Source organism: Pleurodeles waltl, chromosome 5 (assembly GCF_031143425.1).
Source record: "Pleurodeles waltl isolate 20211129_DDA chromosome 5, aPleWal1.hap1.20221129, whole genome shotgun sequence".
NCBI lineage: Eukaryota > Metazoa > Chordata > Amphibia > Caudata > Salamandridae > Pleurodeles > Pleurodeles waltl.
The window spans coordinates 233,121,671-233,145,788 of record NC_090444.1 but is presented as its reverse complement, the minus strand read 5'-3'; the positions used below and the strand labels follow the sequence as shown (position 1 = coordinate 233,145,788).

The 24,118-nt window shown below is 48.7% G+C and overlaps 1 protein-coding gene across 3 annotated transcripts in view; it reads right to left on the bottom strand.

Moving 5' to 3' along the window:
- BICRAL (BICRA like chromatin remodeling complex associated protein) overlaps positions 1 to 24,118 on the bottom strand; it is a 602,600-nt gene that overhangs the window by 297,711 nt on the left and 280,771 nt on the right. The gene's annotated exons all lie outside the window — the stretch shown is intronic.

Here is a 24,118-nt window from a genome sequence, read left to right as displayed (position 1 = left end):
TAGGATTCTTGATGAACCTACAAGCCATATATATCCCCGCAACCAGAAGAGTCCAGCAGACGTAACGGTATATTGCTTTAAAAAGTCTGACATTGCAGGAAAAAGTTACAGAGTAAAGTATGGATAAAAATGGCTGTTTTTTTCACCTCAATATCAATATTGTTTTATTTCAGCTTTTATTTTCTGTAGGAAAACCTTGCAGGATCTTCACAAATGACACCTTGCTGAATTCAGAATATTTTTTATTTTTCAAAACTATTTAGCTTTCTGGGATCCAGCATTGGTTTCACATTTCTGTCACTAACTGGCAGGAAGCTGAAAGCGCCCAAAATAGTAAAAATGGGATATGTTCCAGTAAAATGCCAAAATTGTGTTGAAAAATTTGTTTTTCTGATTCAAGTCTGCCTGTTCCTGGAAGCTGGTGATTTTAGCACTGCAAACCCTTTGTTGATGCCATTTTCAGGGTAAAAACCGCAAGCCTTCTTCGGCAGCCCTTTTTCTTCATTTTTTTGAAAAAAAACGAAATCATCCCTGTATTTTGGCTAATTTCTTCGTCTCCTCCAGGGGAACCCACAAACTCTGGGTACCTTTAGAATCCCTATGATTCTGGAAAAAAAGGACGCAAATTTGGCATGGATAGCTTACATGGACAAAAAGTTATGAAGGCCTAAGCGCGAACTACCTGAAATAGCTAAAAAAAAAAAGGGCTCAGCATTGGGGGGGGACAAGGGGGCGGGGTTGAGGCCCAGCAGCTAAGAGGTTAAGAACGTGGCACAGGCAAACTGTAGCTTGCCATTACTTTACGTACATAACACAATGCCTGCTCAAAACACTTTAAATGATGCTTATTTGGTTGTGGTAGTGATGCGTTCTGCTATGTTTTGTGCTGCTGTCTATTTGTGATGCTTTATTGCAATGTGATTTTCTTGTGTTGAACTGTGGGTGTTGTTTTGCATTCTCTTTGACAGTTCTGTTGCGATATGCCCTACTATGTGTTACGTGTGTTGTAATGTTGCTCTGCATATGTTATTGTGTTATGTTCCTTCATTTACTTTAGATATGTCAACAAATGCTGCTCTAACTCCAGCCAAATGCAGCATATAAAGTTCCAGTGACAAGCAGCCGTTTACTTCTGTCTAAGGAAGTATAAATTATATATATATATATATATATATATATATATATATATATATATATATATATACACACACACACACACACACACACATACATATATACATATATACACACACACATATGTATAATATATAATAAATATAATAGCACTGCACCAACTTTTCAACTATTTAAAACACCAATGACCCCAAAACTGTGGCAGACACTTGGGGCCTGATTACGACCCTGGCGATTACGACCCCCTTCTCTGCCAGCGGTTCATGGCGGTAGCACTGCCATGAAATGGCTGGCAGAGACTCGGTGCAGGGTTCCCCAGGAGAGGCCCCTGCACTGCCCATGCATGTGACATGGGCAGTGCAGGGGCCCCATTGGCCAGTCCCGTCGCAAAGTTCACTGTCTGCTTTGCAGACAGTGAACATTGCGTTGGGTGCTGCTGCACCCTACGCACTACAGCATTGCTGCCGGCTCAATTATGAGCCGGAGACAATGCTGTAGGCCGTTTCCTGCTGCACCAGCGGGCGGAAACTCTGATTCTGCCCGCTGACCCAGTGGGAAACTCTCAATGGGCCCAGCGGAAAGGCTGCCGCACTGGCGGTAACCTCCCCGTTGGGCCCGTCCGCCGAAGTCATAATAAGGCCCTTGGTCGTAAATTAGTGTTCACTGAGCTTCCTTTTTGTGATAAGGCCCTATGGTCTTTGCCACAGTTTTGGGCGGACTGGTGTCTTAAACAGTTGGAGAGTGGGTGCAGGGCTATTTTTTTTTACTCAAAATCTTTTTATTGAATTTTAAACAAGCAATACAGTAACTACAGTTATGTTGCACCAGACAAGTGTCTATTCGAAAGTAAATTTTTTGCATTTGTTTTTATCACAATGCGCATCAGTCATGATGTGCAAGGAAATCAACAAGCTGGTAGAATGGCAGTGGCACAGGTCTCCAACAAAAGAAGAGTAGCTGGGGAAAGTGAAGGAGAACCCCTTTGTGTGTAAGAGCAGAGGAAATTAAACAAATACAACTGTCTGTGCTTTCTGTCTAGCAAGCAGCAATACAGAGACCGCTATGTTTTGCATTCTCACCCCTCTGGGGTGAGTCCCCTATAATGGTAAAGGAGTGGAAGAGGAAAAGTGGTGTGGATCCGTCAGACAGCACCCAGAACAAAGAAGCCAACGGGCACAACAATTCAAAAAGGAAAACAAAGCCTAAGGAACAAGTCTCCACCTGTGCAGGGAGAGAGACAGAACTGTCATGTGCAAGGAACAAGTGAGAGGGGAAGGATGAGGGAAAAAAGGGGGCACCGCATGGCTCCCTTGGTGTAGTCCGTCAATGTCAGAGGTGCATCTGTGTTGCTATGCAAAGCCTTCAATTAAACAAGTGAAAAGAGCAGAGTCTAGGAAGAAGGAAGCAGTTATTCCACGCAGAACATGCAATCAATCAAGGGCTGCCAGATACGGCGTGTGAAATCTTACGAGGCATTTGTTCCATGGATAGGCTGCACCAAAGTTGTGTGAACAGGCTGCTGGAGGTGGGGCAAGTGAGGTTTTCCAGGCTAAGGCTATGAGATGTTAAGCTGCTCCAGTCATAAGCCAGACAACGTACCAGTCTGCATGAGTCAGTGCCTTAAGTGTGATAGGGCATATTCACAGGATAACTGTGCAATCATCCACTGATACTGGGAACTCCAAGGTGTACTTGATATTGCCCAGGATTTTCTTCTAGAAGATAGTGCTGGGAAGGCATGACCACCAAATATGTTGGAAATCACCAACCTGTGTTCCATATCTCCAACAGGTAGCTGTGGCCGTGGGGAATATGGAATGTAAACATACATGTGTAGTACCACTGTAGCATAAGCTTGTATGCTGTTTCTTGGTGGGAGATGCTCCTACGGGTTTTGGCAATTTCACGCCACAGAAGCTCCCGCCCCAGAGCTATTTAGGGGTTGGGGAGGGAAACAAAGCTCAGTGGCATAGTTGGAAATACTGGTGACGCAGCTTGCCAGGGATATCAAATTTGGTTTTACACTGTTGAATGTTTTGATAATCAGACCTTGGAATATGTCCTGCAAGATCCTACATTTGCCCTTTTCCCAATCTGGGAAGGAACTCAGGAAGAGAGCAGACATTCAGTCAGGATTGCGTGCCATGTTGGAGAGGGGAACATAGTCAAGCCTCTTCCACATCTCAAGAACCATCTGGGTTGCTATGTATGTGCTACGGTGACAATTTTTTAGCCAGGCCAGATCCCACAGTAGACTACAGGCCACCACACGGTCCACATTCAGCTAGTGTTTTTCACTCTACCTGACCACTCACTCAGAGATGTGGCTCAAATGGGTACCCCAGTAGTAACCTAAAAGACTTGGGCAGGCGAAACCCCCACGATTCCTGGGCAGCATGAATGGAGCATTTGAGATGTAGGGTTGCTTCCCTTTCCAAATAAAGGATTGGAGATTTTGTACCATGTGCTAAATGTCCTCAGCAGGTACGGGGTAAGTAGTGACTGGAAGAGGTAAAGTAGCCTGGGGAGGATGTTCATTTTCACAACGTTTAAAAACCTAGTCAGGAAACATGAAGGGCCCCCTATCATCTAAGATCTTCCAGGATGGTGCTATGGTAGCTCAGCCAGCTGGCTCGAGTCCATGTCTATAGAGAGTTGGTGATGGTAATTCTAAGATACTGGATGGAGTGAGTTGCTCAGTGGAAAAGGACTAGCCCCTGCAGTCGTGGGAGCTGTTGCTGTGGGATAGTCAGGTTAAGTACTTGTGATTTGGCCATGTTGGTCTTGTATCCATATACTGCTTCACACACTTGCAGGCTTTGAACTACAGCGAGAAGGGAGGACTCTGGCTCCGTCAAAGGTCGTCAGCAAAAAGTAAGACATTACGATTTTGTCAGAGATAGTCTGGTCCTGGCTTAGGCGGAAGGCCAAGGGCTGCACCATGAGGGCAAAGGGCAAGGGGCTTAGAGGACAACCCTGTTGGGTGCCACGATGGAGTGTGAAGGGTTGGGTGGCCTGGTTTTAACTCTTATGGTTGCTTTATAAGAGGCCATAATTCAGTTGATCATGTTGGGGCCCAGCACTATCTTGTTTTGGACCACCAGAAGGAAGGCCCAGCTAAACCTGTCAATGGCCTTCTCTGCATCCAGGGAGAGAAGGAAGGAATGGAAGTTAAGCATATGAACCTTTTCAACTAATTAGGCAAGACATCTGACATTATCAGGACCTTGACTGTGCATAATAAAGCCTACTTGATCAGGGTCTATCAAACCCAGCAGGAGGGACTCAAGACAGTTAGCCAGCGTTTTAGTGTAGATCTTGGCATCTGTATTCAGCAATGGTATTGGTCGATAGGAGGAGCAGGGGGTGTGATCTTTGCCTAGTTTGGGAATAAGTGTGATTTTGGCAGCGGACATCATTGGTGTGAGGCCAGTAGCATGTGTAAAGCAGTTCTGGAGCCAGAGCAGGTGGTCTTTCATTTGGGGGAGAAATATTTCATAGAAAGTAACCAGCAAGCCATCAGGGCTGTTGTTTTCCCAACTGGGAGCACCCTAAGGGTTCTACTTAGCTCCACTGCTGTGAAAGGTGCTTCTAAGTCCTGAGCAGCCTGAGGGCTTAAGGGTGCCCAAAGGCAGTCATGGAGAAAGGAGTCAATGGCACTTGGTCTTCCCCACTGCAAGTGGAAAGGCACTGGTAATGGGCCCGCAAGGCCTCCTGCCTGTCTGACTCCAGAATATCCCAGCTGAAGTTCTCTGTCTTTAGTCTGGAAATATGGGAGTAGGTACACTGATGTCGTAATCTCAGGTCAATAGGGTGCCCACCTTATTGTCCCCCTCATAATACCTTTGTTTAAGTGCCAGTAGGGACCGTTCTGCTTTGTTGACTCGGTCGAACCGCAGCTGGCCTCACAGCACTGCAAACTACCGTTTGGGATGCACTGAGTGGTGCTGCTTGTCTGTACAATCCAATGAGCGGATCTCTTCTCTTAGGTTAGTTTCCAACAAGCGTGCCTCTTGTGCCAATAAGCGTGCCTCTCGTGCTCTAGCTATGGATATGGAGGAGATGACACCCTGATAGTCACCTTGAAGCCGTCCCAGAGCATGTGGTGTGTCTGGGAGGGCGTTGAGCTCAAAGTATTCAGATATTGCCTCCTTAATGAATGTATTTTCTACTGGGTCAGGTAAGAGTTAGGAGGTGAAGTTTCCAGCAGGTGGGGGAGGGGGAGGTGGATGCACATGTAGGATCCTCACATTGGATCCACGTAAGTTCAATGTGGATGTGATCTGAGATGGAGATGCCTGATATCCGGGCTGACTCGAGGCCCCTCAGGTGAGAGTACATAAGGAATATGTAATTGATGCAGGAGTAGGACATGTGCATGTGGGAACGGAAGTAGTCTCTCGCATCTGGGTGCAGGTAGTGCCATGCATCGACCAGACCAGGTCTGACAGCTCCCACCAAAGTAGTCCAGACATAGGCCCTCATTACAACTCTGGCAGTAAATCCCGCTTACCGACGCGCAGAAGACCGCCAACATACCGCTGAGGCCATGGAATTTTGCTACAGGTATTACGACCCACAGCCCGGAATCCGCCACAATACAGACACCCACACAAGTCCGCCACACCAAAGGTCAGTGATAAACTGTCGATAACAAAACCGACGCCGTCACACCAACAAGAATACGCCCACACTATCACGACCCACGAATCAACGCATCGGTCTTTCAACCGCAGTAATCCACTGGCGGTACACACCGCCGCGCTCAAAATACACACACACTTACAAAACACAACCACATTGGACAATTCGAAATACACACACCACTTCCACACACCCAATCCAATATAAAGCACACACCCACATTACCCACAAACCCTTACTACCAGAAATTTGAAAGCAGGCCAGAGAGAGACACTACCTAAAACAACACCAGCATCTACAGACACACAACATCCACGCACCTCAAACAGCACACACCAACACACCCCCTCACACATCACAACAGACACCACCTCACACACCACCCACACCACATCATGGCTCCTCAACGACACCCCAGGTTCTCTAAGGAGGAGCTCAGGGTCATGGTGGAGGAAATCGTCCTGGTATAGCCACAGCTATTCGGATCACAGGTGCAGCAGACATCCATTGCTAGGAAGATGGAGCTATGGCGCAGAATTGTCGACAGGATCAACGCAGTGGGACAGAATCCAAGAACACGGGATGACATCAGAAAGAGGTGGAATGACCTACGGGGGAAGGTGCATTCCATGGTCTCCAGACACCAGATTGCTGTACAGAGGACTGGCGGTGGACCCCCACCTCCTCCCCCACAACTAACAACATGGGAGGAGCAAGTCTTGGCAATACTGCATCCTGAGGGCCTCGCAGGAGTAGCAGGAGGACTGGACTCTGGTAAGGCAAATCTTTACTACCTTATCCTCCCCACCCCACCTGCATGCCATCACATACTCCCCCCCTTACCTCACACTCATCACCCCAACAACCCACAGATACCCCACCAACACAACCCACACATCCCAAAACCAAGCCCTGCATGTAACACCAATGCATGGACACCCATCACCCAAGCATGTCCACTACAGAGACTCACTCATGCCCCAAAATCACCAATCACACAAGGACCAAGCCAATCATGCAAGCACTGGAGTAGAGGGTCAACCACCCATTGCACAAGATGGCACACACAGATACAATAATTAAGTATTTACACCCCAACATGACCCCTACCCAACGTCACCGGACAGGAGGTGCCAGACATATCCAGTCCCCCCACAGAAGAGGCCCACAGTGATGACAGCAGCTCTGCACAACTGGATCAAGATGTCCAGCCCGGCCCATCAGGGACCTCGGGACAGTTGGTTCCCCTGACACTGTCACAAGCCACCACAGAGCCTCACCCCTCAGGAAACACCAGCACAGCACCCACCCAGCGGGCCCATCCCTCTGTCCCCAGGACATGTCAATCAGCAGTGTGTCCACCACTACAGGGAACCCAGGCAAACCCACCAACCCAAGAAAATCAGGGACCTGGGGGCAGTGGCAGTGGGTACAGGATAACAGGGAAACTGGGAGGACTGCTGTGCGACAGGGGGAGGACAGGCCCAGGGAACCCACTCTCCACGAGGCACTCTCCAACATCATGGGAGCTTACCATCATTCCCAGGAGACGATGGCAACAGCACTGGCCAAGTTTCAGGAGACCCAGCGGCTGCAGAAGGAACACTACCTTGGGGTCAGGGAGGACTTGAAGTCCATTAACACCACCCTGGTCACCATTGCAGGGGTAATGGCAGACCTTGTCAACACCAGGAGGGACACAGTGGTACAACAATGGGCCCCGGACACTAGCCTGGACGATGAACAGCCCTCCACCTCCGCCAGCGCTAGTGGACAGGAGGCACCGCCACAGGAACAACAGGACACCAGCACCCCACCACCTGCAGATGGTGAACCACCCCGCAAACGGTCCCTGGGATCCAGGAACAAGACAGAGAAAATTGTGAAGACCCCCGCCAGGAAATTAGATCCCCCTGAATGTCACCCTTCTGTCCCACTATGTCACCCTGTCCATCCTTAAACTGCCATTGCTCCACTTCCTATGCCCCTTTGGACAATGCACCTGTGAAACACATAGACTGGACTCTGCCATGGACATTCCTCCACCATCCCCCCAGCCCATTTTACAACCCCCTCCACTTATTAGCACAGGAATAAACACACTTCAATCCCAAAACAATCTGGAGTCAGTCTGTGCTTTCACAAATGTGTAATTGCAATAAGTATGAAATATAGCAATGTCAATTTTCTTGTTCACATACCAATGTAACACAGCAGTAGGCCAGCAGTAAACAAAGCAGAGGGCACAAAGTGGGGCCCAGATCTGTGAAATGGAAGTCAAAGTGACAAGTCAGGGTCCATACACTAAATGAAAATGACAGACTTATGCTAGTGCCAACAATAGAATGAGATGTGGGAAGCAGTGGCATCTTCTTACCTGTGCCTCACTGGAAGTATTGCATGATGATGTTCTTTCGGTTGTCGATATCCTTTTCTTCTGCCTCCTCATCTTCACTGTCCACAGACTCCACAGCTGCCACAAGACAACCATCTGGCCCATCCTCCTGCAGAAAAGGCACCTGCCGTCGCAAAGCCAGGTTGTGCAGCATACAGCAGGCCACGATTATCTGGCACTCCTTCTTCAGTGAGTAGTATAGGGAGCCACCTGTCAGATGGAGGCACCGGAACCTGGCCTTCAGGAGGCCGAAGGTGCGTTCGATCACCCTCCTAGTTCGCCCATGTGCCTCATTGTAGCGTTCCTCTGCCCTTGTCCTGGGATTCCTCACTGGGGTCAGTAGCCATGACAGGTTGGGTGTCCCCTGCAAATGTCGTGGGACAAATGTTAGACACACACTAACCCTTAGGGACAGCCCCATACCCAGACAGCAAATGAAACTGTGTGGGGACTTTCGGCTCACCTATTAGGTACAAACAGTGCCTCTGGAGTTGCCCCATCACATAAGGGATGCTGCTATTCCTCAAAATGTAAGCGTCATGGACTGAGCCAGGATACTTGACATGGGAGATGTACTGGTCTGCCAAACACACCATATGCACATTCATAGAATGGTAGCTCTTCCGGTTTCTGTACACCTGTTCATTCCTGCGGGGGGATAAATGCCACATGTGTACCATCAATGGCGCCAATGATGTTGGGGATATGTCCCAGGGCATAAAAGTCACCTTTCACTGTGGACAAATCCTCCACCTGAAGGAACACGATATAGCTGCACATGTGTTTCAGCAGGGCAGACAACACTCTGGACAACACGTTAGAGAACATTGGCTGCGACATCCCTGATGCCATGGCCACTGTTGTTTGAAAAGACCCACTGGCCAGGAAATGGAGTACAGACAGGACCTGCACTAGAGGGGGGATTACTGTGGGATGGCGGATAGCTGACATCAGGTCCGGCTCCAACTGGGCACACAGTTCCTGGATTGTTGCACAATCAGGTCTGTATGTGACTAGGATGTGTCTCTCTTCCATTGTCGACAGGTCCACCAGGGGTCTGTACACCGGAGGATGCCGCCATCTCATCACCTGCCCCAGCGGACGTGCCCTAGGAGGAAAACAGCAAGCAGAGAGTCATCCAACACTGAGGTATCACAATCTGTTATTTGCAGAAACTTTATTAATCCGCAATGTGCCGGTATCTGTCTATATTCTCGGCCTAGATAGGTGTGACGCAGTTAACATCCATCCCATGTGGCCTCCAGAAATGGCAGCTGTCTGACCTGTAAGGTGGGACAAGGGGATATGAGGTAACTGCGCTGGCGTTCTACACCGTCGCAGTGGGCGGTCAAAGACGGCGACACAATTCTGCATTGGTTAACATTGGGCCCTATGGGTCCCAGGAGCCAATGACGATGTACGCCAGCGGTAACGGTACGCACCGCCGTGGACGTGAGCGCCATTTTCTGTCTGTTCACTCACTTGATACCTGACCTTCAACAGGAGAGGACCTACACTGCAAGTGCTGCTGTGACCTGTGTCTGGAAGGAACGATGGCTCATGTGTCTGGGGAAAGGGCCCCTGCCTTTACTTCGGAGGAGTTGGAGAAACTAGTGGATGGGGTCCTCCCCCAGTACACGCAACTGTACCGTCCTCCAGACAAACAGGTGAGTACACTGTGAGCATGCTGCATCGGCAATGCCTGTTTGGAGTGGTGTGGATGGAAGAAACATGGGGGGGGGGCTGAGGCCTGCATGTGCGGATGGGGAGTGTATGTGCGTCAGGGCAAGGGTGGGAACTGGGGGGCAATGAGTATGACGGTCCGGACGGGTAAGCAATTTCCTTTCCCCCTGTACCATTCCTCTAGGTCAGCACCCACCAGAAGAAGGGTATTTGGCGTGCCATCGCCAAGGACGTTCGGACCCTGGGGGTCTACCACAGATGAAGCACCCACTGCCGTAAAAGATGGGAGGACCTGCGCGGCTGGAGCAAGAAGACGGCAGAGGCCCAGCTGGGGATGGCCTCCCAACGTGGGAGAGGTGCCCCCTGATGTTCCGGATCCTGGCGGTGGCGTATCCGGAGTTGGATGGGCGCTTGAGGGCATCACAGCAGCCACAAGGGGTTGAGTACACTCTCATTCAGCTGACTCTGCGTGCATTACGAGGTGTTTGGGTGGGGGAGGTTGGCAGTGGGTTCCCCTAGACCAGGGCAAACTTAGTAGGCAAGGTCCCTTGTGAGGCAGGCTATGTGGCACCCGAAACCCACCAGTGGTAATAGCCATCAACACCTAGTCAGGCCCCAGGTGTGCAGCAATTGGTCTTAGGCCTCGTACCCCATGGTCAGCTGAAATTTCTAGGAACTGTCAGTGCATGGCATAGTGCAGAGGGCTGCTCCCTGTGTGTTGCGTCCACCAACGGTAGTGGTGTTGCATGAACTGAAGATGTCTTTCTTCTGTCTCCCCCCCCCCTTTTTGTGGTCTCCCTGTTCTTGTGTGCAATAGCATCATCAGGCAGAGATACATTGACACCGAAGCAGGAGGGAGCTGCAACCCACTTGGCCCTGGAGAGCGAAAAAACAGAGTCTGAAGCCACCAGTGGGACGGAGGGCGAGGAGAGCTCCACAGCAGGGACAGGAGCAGACAGCAGTGACAGCGACTCCTCCCCTGATGGGAGCTACCTTGCGGTGGCGGGCCCCTCTGTGCCCACCGCATCAACAGGTACAGCCGCCACCCCCCTACCAGCACTGCCCTCCCAGCAGCCCCTCAGCGTGTGTCCCGTGCACGCTCACCCAGGAGGGTGGGCATCTCCTTCGCCCCAGGCACCTCAGGCCATGCCCCAGTCAGCCCTGTTGCCCTCAGTGAGGAGGTTATTGACCTCCTGAGATCCCTCACTGTTGGGCAATCTACCATTGTGAATGCCATCCAGGGTGTTGAGAGGCATTTGCAACAAACAAATGCATACCTGGAGGGCATTCATTCTGGGCAGTCAGCCCAACAGAGAGCATTTCAGGCTCTGGCCTCAGCACTGATGGCAGCCATTGTCCCTGTGTCCAGCCTCCCCCTCCAACTTCCTCCACCCAGACCCAATCCCCTGTACCTCAGCCTATCCCAAGCACACCATCAGACCAGCATGCACACTCATCAACACACAAGAGTGGCTCAGGTAAACATAAGCACCACACATTCCACAGGCACTCACACAAGCACCATCCCCATGCAGACACAGCAACATCCACTGCCTCCACTGTGTCCCCCTCCTCCACGTCCTCCTCCTCCCTCCCTGTCTTGTCTCCACTCACACCTGCATGCACTACATCCTCAGCCACTGCCTCCATCACCAGCACGCCCATCACCACACACCGCTCACGTGCACTCACCACCCCCACTACCATTCACACATCCCCAGTGTCCTCTCCCAGTGTGTCTGTGAGCCCTCCTCCCAAAGTACACAAATGCAGGCACACACCCACCCAACAGCCATCCTCCTCACAACAGCCTCCGGACCATGCACCTTCACCCAAATTCAGCAGATGTACACCTCCTACAACCACTACCTCTACCTCCACTCCCAAACCCCCTCCATCTTCCCGTCCCAGTGTGTCCAAAACATTTTTCCTGGCAAACCTTGACCTCTTCCCTTCACCCCCACGTCCTTCCCCTTGGGCCAGGCTTTCCAGGTCCCAGCCCAGCACCTCAGCCACCAAATTCCCAGGCACTGTGGTGCCAGCAACTAAGGGGTCATTGAGTGCGCCACCCATCAGGGCTGCCAGTGTGCCACGTAGCGAGGGCAAGGACATTCCGCCACCTGCCAAGGTGAAAAAGGTGCCCACATCTCAGAGGGAGAAGCCAAAAGTACCAGCCACCAAGGGCTCAGCAAAAAACAAAGAGGATAGTGGCAAGACAACTGTGGCACCATCAAAGCTGGGGAAGGGCCAGAAGATGGAGAGCAGGTCAGGAGAGAGCATGGTGTCACCTACTGAGGGACCAATGTCACACTTTCTGTAAACGACCACGCCAACCTGTACGGCGGCGAACACTGCTATCTGCCCTGCCACCACAGCCGCCACCTGCACTGCCACCTGCACCGCCCCCTGCACCGCCCCTGGCACGTCTACAGCCTCAACGACAATCCGAGGCTGCAGGAGACGTCCTGCTGTGTCCCTCAGCAGGTGTTGAGCCATGCACCTCCGCCAGCACCGCCGCAATAGTCACCGCCGCAAGCACCGCCACCTGCACCACCCCCGGCACGTCTACAGCCTCAGCAACAGTCCCCAGCCTCTTTTCCAGTGGGCAGCCGTTCGAGGCTGCAGGAGACATCCTGCTGTGTCCCTCAGCAGGTGCTGAACCATGCACCTCCGCCAGCACCACCGCCAGCACCACCGCCGCAACAGACACCACTGCAAGCACCGCCACCTGCACCACCCCCGGCGCGTCTACAGCCTCAGCGACAGTCCCCAGCCTCTTCCCCAGTGGGCAGCCATCCGAGGCTGTAGGAGACGTCCTGCTGAGTCCCTCAGCAGGTGCTGAGCCATGCACCTCTGCCAGTACCACCGCCAGCACCGCCGCAACAGACACCCCCACAAGCAACGCCACCTGCACCATCTCCGGCACGTCTACAGCCTCAGCGACAGTCCCCTGCCTCTTCCCCGGTGGGCAGCCGTCCGAGGCTGCAGGAGACGTCCTGCTGTGTCCCTCAGCAGGTGCTGAGCCATGCACTGCCACCAGCACCGCCGCAACAGACACTGCCGCAAGCACCGCCACCGGCCCAGCGACGTCCTCGGACACAGGCACCACCGCTGACATGGCTACCATCTCCAGTGGTCAGTCATCTGAGGCTGGAGGAGAGTTCCTGGACCCTGGGCAGCATCCATGAGGCATTTCTTCCATCACTGTTTGCAGCTGCAGGTGGAAGAAGCAGCCGCAGCAGTGTGGGGTATGTCGCTGCCTCGATGGCGTATCATGCTACCTGAACCTCGCAAATCTGGTAGCACGCGCACCATGGTGAGGGAATTGTACCGGCCACACTGCACGTGGAGCACTCTGGGCACAAAGCCCCCTCCAGAACCAGTGGAGTATCACATCCACTACCTCAGTCCTTGGCAGTATGAAGCACTCTGGGCACAAAGCCCCCTCCAGAACCAGTGGAGTATCACATCCACTACCTCAGTCCTTGGCAGGATGAAGCACTCTGGGCATAAATCCCCCTCCAGAACCAGTGGAGAAGGGCATCCACTACCTAAGTCCTTGGCAGAATGAAGCACTCTGGGCACAAAGCCCCCTCCAGAACCAGTGGAGTATCACATCCACTACCTCAGTCCTTGGCAGGATGAAGCACTCTGGGCAACAGGCCCCCTCCAGAACCAGTGGAGACTGTTATCCACTTGAGAGACTGTGGCTTTGCACTCTCCAGGATAAAGCAGTGGGCAAACCACCCACTTGAGAGACTGTGGCTTTGCACTCCCCAGGATAAAGCAGTTGGCAACCCACCCACTGGAGAGACTTGAGAGACTGTGGCTTTGCACTCCCCAGGATAAAGCAGTGGGCAAACCACCCACTGGAGAGACTTGAGAGACTGTTGCTTTGCACTCCCCAGGATAAAGCAGTGGGCAACACACCCACTGGAGAGACTTGAGAGACTGTGGCTTTGCACTACCCAGGATACATCAATGGGCATGGAGCCCCCTCGTGCAGCAGTGGCGTTGTGCGTTCATCAGGCTGAGGTGCCCCCCCCTCACCCTCCCCCTGAGGTGCCTGTTTATGTTCGATCTGATGCCCCAGCGGTGTTCTCTCCGTTTCGAGTCAGGTATCATGTGTGGGTCTCACCCATGCCTTTTGGGCCCAGTGGTCCTCGGACAATGATTAGTACACTATCCGGACTTGTGTAGTTGGTGTACATATTTGTATATACTGAATCTTGACTTTTGACTAATGGATTTTTCTTGATTACAATTGTTACAATCATTTCCTTTTGTCCTTGTGTTCTTCCAAGGGGTGGGGGGTGTATATGTAATGTTGCTGCAGGTATTTGTGTGTATGTTGTTATGTGTGAGGGTGAGGGTGGAGGTGTTGCGTGTTGCCTGTGTGTGTCACTCTCTTTCCTCCCCCCTCCCCTGTGTTGTAGGTGCAGTACTCATCGTGGTCGCCGCTGCCGCAGTTCGTACTCCTGGTAGAAGAGGAGGTAAACCAACATGGGTAACACATGAAGTTCGGGCTCCATGGCATCCTGGTTCCTCGTTGGGTGTTGAGAGGTGAGTGTTTTCCCTTCTGTGTACTGTTTCCGCCGTGCTTTTGATGTCGTTGGTTCCTCCCTGGAAAAGGTGGCGGATAGGCCTCTTGTAATACAGTGGGCGGTACTTTGTCTCCCGCCTGTCTGTTGGCGGTGTCCGCCGCGCTGTTTGTTTCTACCGTCGTGGCGGTCGGAGTGTTAAAGTGGCTGTCTATGTTGGTGGTTTCCGCCACAGTCGTAATCCCATTTTTTTTCCCGCCAGCCTATTGGTGGTATTACCGCCGATTTAACACCGACCGCCAGGGTTGTAATGAGGGCCATAGATCCTGTACCCTGGAAGTGTGCTATATTCCTAGCGAGTTGAGGGTCTGAGACTAGATTGAAGTCCCTTCCCACTACAAAATCCCCATGGCAGCACCCAGCTATTCCTTCAGCACCTTCTTAAGAAAAGCGTCTTTGCTTGGTTCAAGGCATAAAGATTAAGGAAGGTTAAGGTGGCCCTACCCCTGTCAACCATCAAAGTCAAGAACCACCCACCAGGATCTATTAAAATATTTATTAGCTTAGAGTAGAAGCCCGTTTTAAAGAAAACAGCAACCCCCACTGTTTTAGAATCAGTATGTGCCCATTGCTGGAAAGGGCATCAGGAATTGGCCATGCTGTGACAGTCTTCCCCAAGCAGGTGCACCCTTGCAGGAAAATGATAGCAGGGTCTTCCTGCTGTAGAAGGTAGCACCAACTTTGCTTTCGCTTACTAGGGGAATTGAGCCCTCAGACATTCAAGGACAGAAGGTTAGGACCCCATGACCCACAGAGGATAGGTGTTGCAGTATAGTAACAGCTCAGATCCTTACAAGGCATTACATTAGGTGTGTGCTGCATGCAGTTTCCCCTCCCTTCTCCAATTCCAAGGGGGCACACAGCTACGAGGAGGAATATGAGTGGTCTAAACTACAAATTAAAGGGGCCAACAGGGCCCAACGTGGTGGACTTCTTCATTAATAGATGGATGAGAGAACTCTTCAATCCTTGACAAGAGGTCACTCTTGATGGAGTAAAGCCTTGTAAAAAAAAGGGGTGGGTGGGGGAGTGGAGACCGGGACGGCGGCACTAAGGCCAAGCCCGGTCTTGTGGTAAACAGAAGTGTGTAAGGTCAATGAAAACAATTGACTAATAGGAAAATGGAAAGGTCTGGCCCCAGGTCTGTGGGCCTTGCAAAAAGAGGAAGAAAGTTCAATATGCCAGTGTATTCCAAAAGTAACTTAATGTGATATTCAAGGGATGCTCTGCACTGATCATGTGTTATCAATGAAGGTGTGCTTGGATTCCGTCTTCATGTTGCGCAAATGTAATATGATGTTATCTCTAGCTACATGTACGGCTTTACCTCTGGAGTTGCAATCCGGGCCGCGGCCTCAGACTGTGTACCAAACAGGGTGCCAACCCTGTGGTCTCTCAGGCAGGGGAGGTGAGGATTCCCAAGTAGGTGAACCTTCAGGGCGGCCTAACATACGTTTGGCCTCTGCCAGAGTCCTTACCAAATTTTGCTTGCCCATTTCTATTTAATAAGAAGCCCAAAGGGGTGAGTTCACTGGTACCTGAACCCTAGATCACGCTGCTTCTGTGTCATGGCTTGAAGTGTCTCTTCTTTTTGAGCATTAGTGAGTGAGGAGGACCTGGAACATTTCTACTGTGTGACCTCAGAAAACAATATCTGCCTTTCCCCGTGCTGTCCTTATGATAGCTTTTTTGTCCTAGGAGAAATGGACTCTGGTGAGAATGTCTCATGTGCCATGAGGGCAGCTAACCATAGCTGTGATGCAATGCACCCTGTCAATAGTAAGGGGGAGGCCCAGAGCAAGTCTCTAGTAAATGTCATGATGTCCTCCCTCTCTGCTCCATTGGGGAATCCCCGTATGTGTGTATGTATATATTGTTTCAGCAGCTGTGATTCTCTAGGTCAACCTGCTTGTTCAATATGCTGTTCCTTGAAGGTGACCATGGGGTGCCAGAGCATCTCCTGGCATTCTGCACATATCCATTATTCATTCTAGGTCGTCCACTCTCATGCCCACGGTGGTAACATCTTTGTGAAGTTCTTAGATGCAGCCCTTGAAATACGTTTAGAGTGAGCCAGGTCAAGGCGAATGTCGTTCAGGAATTTCTCCATATATTTTTGCGTGATGGGGTGAGCGATAGGCATCCCCAAGGCCCTGAGGGGACAGTCTGCCTTTGCGCTTATGTCCGCCGATGAAGATTTAAATCACAGGGAAATGACTGAGCTGCCTCTGACGTCTTTGCCCCTTTGACAAAATGATGGCTACCTTCTATTGCAGCCCGTTAGGCCGCTCTACTCCGGGATTTTGGATACTCTCTCACCTGTCCATCACCTCGGGCTGGAGAGCCCGGCCCTGCAATAATCAGATTCTCCTTTGGGCCCCCTAGGCTGACCTTCTCACTGTACCAGGGTCTCACCTGACCCACTTTGTCACCTGCACAAGATGACGCTGTCTTCTCAGCTCGGAAAAAAATTGGTCCGTGCACCCCTGCTGAGTGGGGGTATTGCAGCAATCGCCAGGCAACCCCATACTTAGGCCCCCCCGGAGTGGCGAGCTGCATACCGGGGAACACATGGAGCTGCTGGATCAGGCAGAAATCAGGCTTTAATGCCCACAGGAGCTCGGACAAGCAGCATCCTACTCAATTCCCAGTCAGACCACACCAATGGAGGGCTATTTTAACAATATAGTCAGTAGTAAATGGTTATATGTCACTGGAACGAGAAAGGAATGCGCAGTTTTTGACAAGAGATGTAGCAGCATTTGTTAACATCCCTAAAGTGATTACAGAACACAACAGCTCACAATATGTTCACATAACACAAAGCAAAACAACAACACAACAAAAATATAACAGGGTAGAGCACAAAAGAACCGTCATAACAGAATGCAATACAACAATCTTGTTACAATACAATGGCACAATGCAAATTAGCAGAAAACACAGTCATAGAAAACAATACTACCCTGGCAAAATGCAACATAAGAAAAATATACACAAATAATCTTGTCACACATTATGATCGTCAGAAATATGATTCTATTATAAGATGTGTTAATACTAAGCACTGCCTTACTTAACACCCAGACATGTAATAGCACCTGGCAAAAATATGCTGTGATACAGTTCTTTGAGCCCCATGATCTTAACTTCGATGGAGGCTGATTCGGCAGACAGCACTATTTTGAACAAGAGATTGATAAGATAGTTGAAGTCAGCGTTTTCATAGCTCAAATAAGAAAACGTCACATATAGTCTAACTTAACCACTTCCCTGATTTGAGAATGGCGCATTAAATCCTACAAACCTCTCAGCGAGGGTTCACATTGTCGATCAGGATTAGGGCAGTAAAGAAGTAAGGCATAAGAAAAACATTACTTATCTGTAACTGTAGGTATACAGCGTGAGTACTTTTAAAAGATTCATATGCTTGATTCATACCCCATCATTGTCGTCCCTCTGTAATTTTACAGTGCCACTTTCTCAGCACATCCACCTCATTTGAGAACAACCAGACTTTAGCCAATGAGGTGAGAGTGCAGTGAGCCCCATCTTTCCCAAGGGTCATCACACCTCAGATTTCTAGCAGAAGAGTGGAATGTATAAGTAGCATAATGTGCATGAGGTGAGTCTCTTAGGGAGGAGGGTGGGCCGCCTGTGAAATTAGGAAGCTACCAATGCTGAGAACTACAGTTACAGATAAATAACTTTTTCCTTCTTCAACATTGGATCTTTCACATATTCACTTGCTTGAATCAGAATAGTAAGCAGTACTGACAATTTAAAAAATAACAATACAATAATTAACAGGAAAGTAAGATAGCTTTGCCTTATTTAAAGAGATGATGAAGAACCACCTGTCCCAAATTAGTGACCGTGTCTGCTACTGCTTCCAAACAGTAGATCTTTGTGAAGATGGGCCTTTTTCTCCATGTTGCTGCTCAGCAAATGTCCAAAGAGGCACACCTGCACACTGTTCTAACGATGTTGAAACAATTCTGATGCAGTGTGCTTTTACAGTGAGTGGTCTGCTTGCTTTGAGGTGGCAGAAAGCAATTGTTGCAGGAACCGATCTAGAAATTATTAGTTTTGAGACCAAAGTCCTTTAAATAGATTGGTGAAGAAAACTAGCAAATTGGTTTGAATTTCTGAATTGTTTAGTTCTTGACAAAGGAAATATGAAAAATCTTCGGACAACAAGGGAATGTAACATTCTCTGGTGCATCAAAACGTTTTCTGCGAGCATTGTTTTCTCAGCTGCGGAGCCGGCGGCGCGTCGTTTTTTCAGCCGCAGATCGGAGTTGCATCAATCTTTTGCCCGCACGGCACTCTGTGCGTGGATTTTCTTGTCTTTAGGCTGCCAGTTTCTCCTTTCAGGGTCCCAGGAACTGGATGGGCACCACAGGGCAGAGTAGGAGTCTCTCCAGAGACTCCAGGTGCTGGCAGAGAGAAGTCTTCGCTGTCCCTGAGACTTCAAACAACAGGAGGCAAGCCCTTGGAGATTTCTTCTCAAGATGGAAGGCACACAAAGTCCAGTCTTTGCCCTCTTACTCTGGCAGAAGCAGCAACTGCAGGATAGCTCCACAAAGCACAGTCGCAGGCAGGGCAGCTCTTCCTCAGCTATTCAGCTCTTCTCCAGGCAGAGGTTCCTCTTTGTTCCAGAAGTCTTTCTAAAGTCTGTGGTTTTGGGTGCCCTTTTTATACCCAAATTCCCCTTTGAAGTAGGCCTACTTCAAAGTAAAGTCTCTTTGGAATGTGAAATCCTGCCTTGCCCAGGCCAGGCCCCAGACACTCACCAGAGGGTTGGAGACTGCATTGTGTGAGGGCAGGCACAGCCCTTTCAGGTGTGAGTGACCACTCCTCCCCTCCCTCCTAGCACAGATGGCTCATCAGGATATGCAGGCTACACCCCAGCTCCCTTTGTGTCACTGTCTATTGTGAGGTGCAACCAGCCCAACTGTCAAACTGATCCAGACAGGGAATCCACAAACAGGCAGAGTCACAGAAATGGTATAAGCAAGAAAATGCTCACTTTATAAAAGTGGCATTTTCAAACATACAATCTTAAAATCAACTTTACTAAAAAATGTATTTTTAAATTGTGAGCTCAGAGACCCCAAACTCCACATGTCCATCTGCTACCAAAGGGAATCTACACTTTAATCAGATTTAAAGCTAGCCCCCATGTTAACCTATGAGAGGGACAGGCCTTGCAACAGTGAAAAACTAATTTAGCAATATTTCACTGTCAGGACATATAAAACACATTACTATATGTCCTACCTTACCCATACACTGCACCCTGCCCTTGGGGCTACCTAGGCCCTACCTTAGGGGTGTCTGACATGTAAGAAAAGGGAAGGTTTAGGCCTGGCAAGTGGGTACACTTGCCAAGTCGAATTTACAGTTAAAACTGCACACACAGACACTGCAGTGGCAGGTCTGAGATGATTACAGAGCTACTTATGTGGGTGGCACAACCAGTGCTGAATGCCCACTAGTAGCATTTCATTTACAGGCCCTGGCACCTCTAGTGCACTTTACTAGGGACTTACTAGTAAACCAAATATGCCAATCATGGATAAACCAATCAACAATACAATTTACACAGAGAGCATATGCACTTTAGCACTGGTTAGTAGTGGTAAGGTGCTCAGAGTTAGAAAACCAACAGCAACAGGTCAGAAAAAATAGGAGGCAGGAGGCAAAAAGATTGGGGAACACCCTGCATAAGTAAAAGAGTCCAACAGAGTTCTAGATGGTGGAAATACTCTGAATAGATCCTTTAGTAATGCTTTGATAATTCTTTGCAAGCATCAGGATGGTTTTTCTTGTGATCAGCTGTGGCGTGAGATTGCTGTCAGATAGACTTTTATTGATACATCTCGTAATCTCAACTTGGCCAGTTCAAACAGGCAGGGTAAACTCTGTTGAGCCTGGATCTAGAGGCTGTGAGCTTCAAAGACTGTGAGGAAGGATTTGGCCCTGACACTGTGACAGCAGGTCTGTGATCATCCTGAGTGGATTGGGCAGTGCCTGTGCTAGAAGGTGTTCTGTAAATATGTACTGTCTCGGCCAAGTGGGTGCTTTGAGAACAGTCTGCAAGCTTCCAGTTTCATTTTGGCAATTACTTTGAGCAGAAGGGGAAGTGGTGCAAAAGTGTAGGCAACCGTCTTGTACCGTCCGATCAAAAGGACAGTTCCCCATAACACTGGTCCTCAATTTATTGCTGCTTTCCATCACAAATAGAACCATCTTCAGCTTTCCCCAAATGCTGAATACCTTCTCTAAAATGTTGCTTCTTAGCTCCCATTCATGACAAATCTCCAAAGATCTGCTGAGGTAGTCTGCCTTGTCATTCTGAAAGGTGCTCTGCTTTTAGCACTATGTAATGGTGTATCAACCAATACCAAAGTTCTTGAGCCTCGGCCTTCCTGGATTGGCCACATGTGCAAACTGCAGAATGGAATTAATGCAATGTATGAAGACATCATGCCACATTAAGTGTTTGTGCACGCGGACCTTGATTCATGTCTGTTTAAATAACTTTTTCACCAGCGTGCTGAGGGCTGATTGTCTTTCCATTGATGGACAGGCTTTTGCCTTTTTCATGTCTACAACTACCGCTAGCAAAACTTAAACTTCTGTGCCGGTGTCAGAGAGGATTTGTTCTTGTTGATAATGAGTCCCAGGGATTTCAAAAGTCTAACACAGACTATAATTGAGTGTTTGTAGAGTTTATCGATGAGCCTTCAACCATTCAATTGTCCAGGTGTGGGTATAACTGGTGGCCTAGAAGTCGAAGGTGGGCTGCATCTGGTGCCATGCGCTTAGTAAATATCCTGATCAGAGACTGAAAGGGAGTACACAAGGGTTTGGCTACCAGCTTCCTCAAATCTGAGTCACTTGCAATATATTTTTTGATTAGGTATGGAAATTGGTATCCCTGTGATCTAATGATTTCAGGTAGCGTACCTCGAGTAGCTGTACAACATCTTGAAGCATGACCATCCTAAATGCTTGTTTGTTTAGAAACAGATTTAGTTGTCTTAAGTACCGAATGGGCTTCTACTCTTCTGAGCCTTTCATGTTGATGACAGAATATCTAGAACATAACCCATAGTCTTATGATGTTTCAAAAGTGGTTCTAAGGCTCCCTGCTTTACCATGTTGCATATTTCTGCTTTCAACAAGCTTAGATGCTTGTGCTCAACTGTGGATTGAATTGTCATTGGTAGATGTAGATGGTAGATGTTCACAATGAGCACCACTTGTCTGAGGTGACCTTTACCCAGCTGTTGTAGAAAGTAGACATCTGCTCTCCACGGGCAAAAGATCTTTTGGTTAAGGAATATGGTACTTGGTGTCTACAGGTCATCAAAGGTGCTGATTATCTGGATCCTGTAGTTGTCCTTTTCTATGCTTTGTGGAAGACCTGGTGTAGTAGATTGGGAATCCATATGGTCGGGTTTAGTATACAGGGTATCCGTAGGGTTGATATGATCTCAGATATGGCTATGATCTTCCTTTCCTTCCATGAAAGAATTGAGTTCCCCTCTGCCGCAGTGTTGCTAGTGATTCTACCAACTCGGTGTCAGCTCAAATATTTTGGAGTGCATCTTTTACATGTTTATCGAACAACGATTGTCCATTAAATGGCATGTTTATAATTTTATTTTTGGTTTTCGGTCCAAACGAAGTGCCCCATAATCAACCATGCCTTTGTAGGACAGCAGTTCCTGTCAGTGACCTAAAGTCAATATTGGCTACGGCCATTGCAGAACAATGGCACTGCAGCTGACCTTTCTCCCTCCTGAAGAGTTAGTTTTGCCTCGTTTTTGTTTTCTTCTGAAAGTAGGTCTAGATTTGGGGGTCACATCAGACCACATATGTCTGTTGAATCTGCCTATGATTGCAATGGAATTTGCAGCCATAAATAACATTGCTGCTATAAGTACAATATTTTATCGGACATACCCATCCTCTGAGCTTCTCTAGATGATAGAGCTGGTCAAGGTATTACTGGATTCAATCAGAGGTTAACTGCCTGCATGACTACAGAATCTGCTTTCGGACATCCAATTAAGAAAGCTGGTGAGTTTTCCAGAATCTTTTATTTCCTGTCCAGTCAGGTACTACAGCTGATACTGTAGCTGGAGTTGTCATGATCATAACCCCCTTCAGAGATATGTAGTCTACAAGGGGAATGGGTTTTACAGATCATCTCGCTGTTTTTAAAAATTATATGAAAAGCAATCATTCTCTCTGACCGAAACCGGCAGATCATATCTTTTTGCAGTGTTCTCCACCAGACTGTGAAATGTACTGATGCCATCAGGTGAAGAATCAACTGGAGGGGATGTAACTGGATTGGTTACGAGGAGTACACAGATGTCCCACTCATTACCTTGGGCCTGTCAGTGTTAGTCAGTTCTCCTTTCTCCACCTCTGTGTACTGGTTGTCATTAGTTTTGTGGAAAATCTGAAAAGAACTATCTTGTCTAGAGTAGATTAGGGGGTGGTGGAGACGCTACAATGTCCGTTCCTAGTCTGCCAGGACTCTGTCCTAACTAAATGTGATGACAAGACGAATGATTGTTGGAGGGGTGCGACAATGGAAACCTTGTACAATAGTCAGCCATCATATGGCATAAATGCTTTACCGTTTCTACAGGTACCATCATGATTGGATGTTTCTCATAGTTCTCATATAGATCATAATGTCTGTCATAATATTCTCTCTCTTCCTCCCAATGCTCTTTTGGGTAATTGAGATGAAATGATTCAAGGTGTGCTGAGTATACTTGCGCTTCCTCTGTATTTTGACATACTATTCTAAATTGACCAAAGCTGTAGGTTAATTCATAAGGGTCACCTAGACATAAATTATCCTCTGCTTCAGTATCAAAAAGCTTAGTTGGTGCTAGTGGTGGGATTTTGCTTGAGAAAGTGTCTTCTTAGAATATGTTGAGCAGATCCTTTTCCTTCATTGGGTTAATGGGTCTGGCACCAGTGGTTTCACCAACAGATCAGTCGTCAAAGGTTTTTGTGTTTATGGCTCTGTGTCGACAGTGTAATCAACAGGTCGGCTGTCAACAGTTTTCTTGGGGAGAAGCCGGTAGGTGGTTTTTAAGATGTGGAGACTTCTGTCGATGAGGTCATCATCTGTGAAGTGATCGACAAAGTCATAGATGACACTGCCTTTGCCGAGGAAGAGTCACTGACGGAAGGTTCATTTTAACGTTTGTTCTCTCTGGATGTTTGAGAACTTGCCTTAGACTCTTCTTCTGAGTAGGGATGTTCAGCAGCCTTATTATTTTTAACCCACATGAGAAGCCTAGCCTCACTATCATGGAGGGTTTTATACGAAAATGTCCTACAGACCTTACAACCTTTCAGTTTAACATCTGGGTAGAGGCCATAAATGCACATCTTGTGCAGAACATCTATGAAAATTCTAATTCTAACATTCCCTCAAAAATCCCAAGCCGTAATAGGCTTCTTTTTAGATTTCTTGCATATTTAGTCATTTTGACTCTAAACCAAAGCCACAGTGGAAGGAAACCCATCTACAACCTAAGTTAGGGAATTTTAAGTAACAATTTCAGTGAAAAATAAAGAACGTATCTGGTATGAAATAAGAGCAAAGCTCTGGAATTCC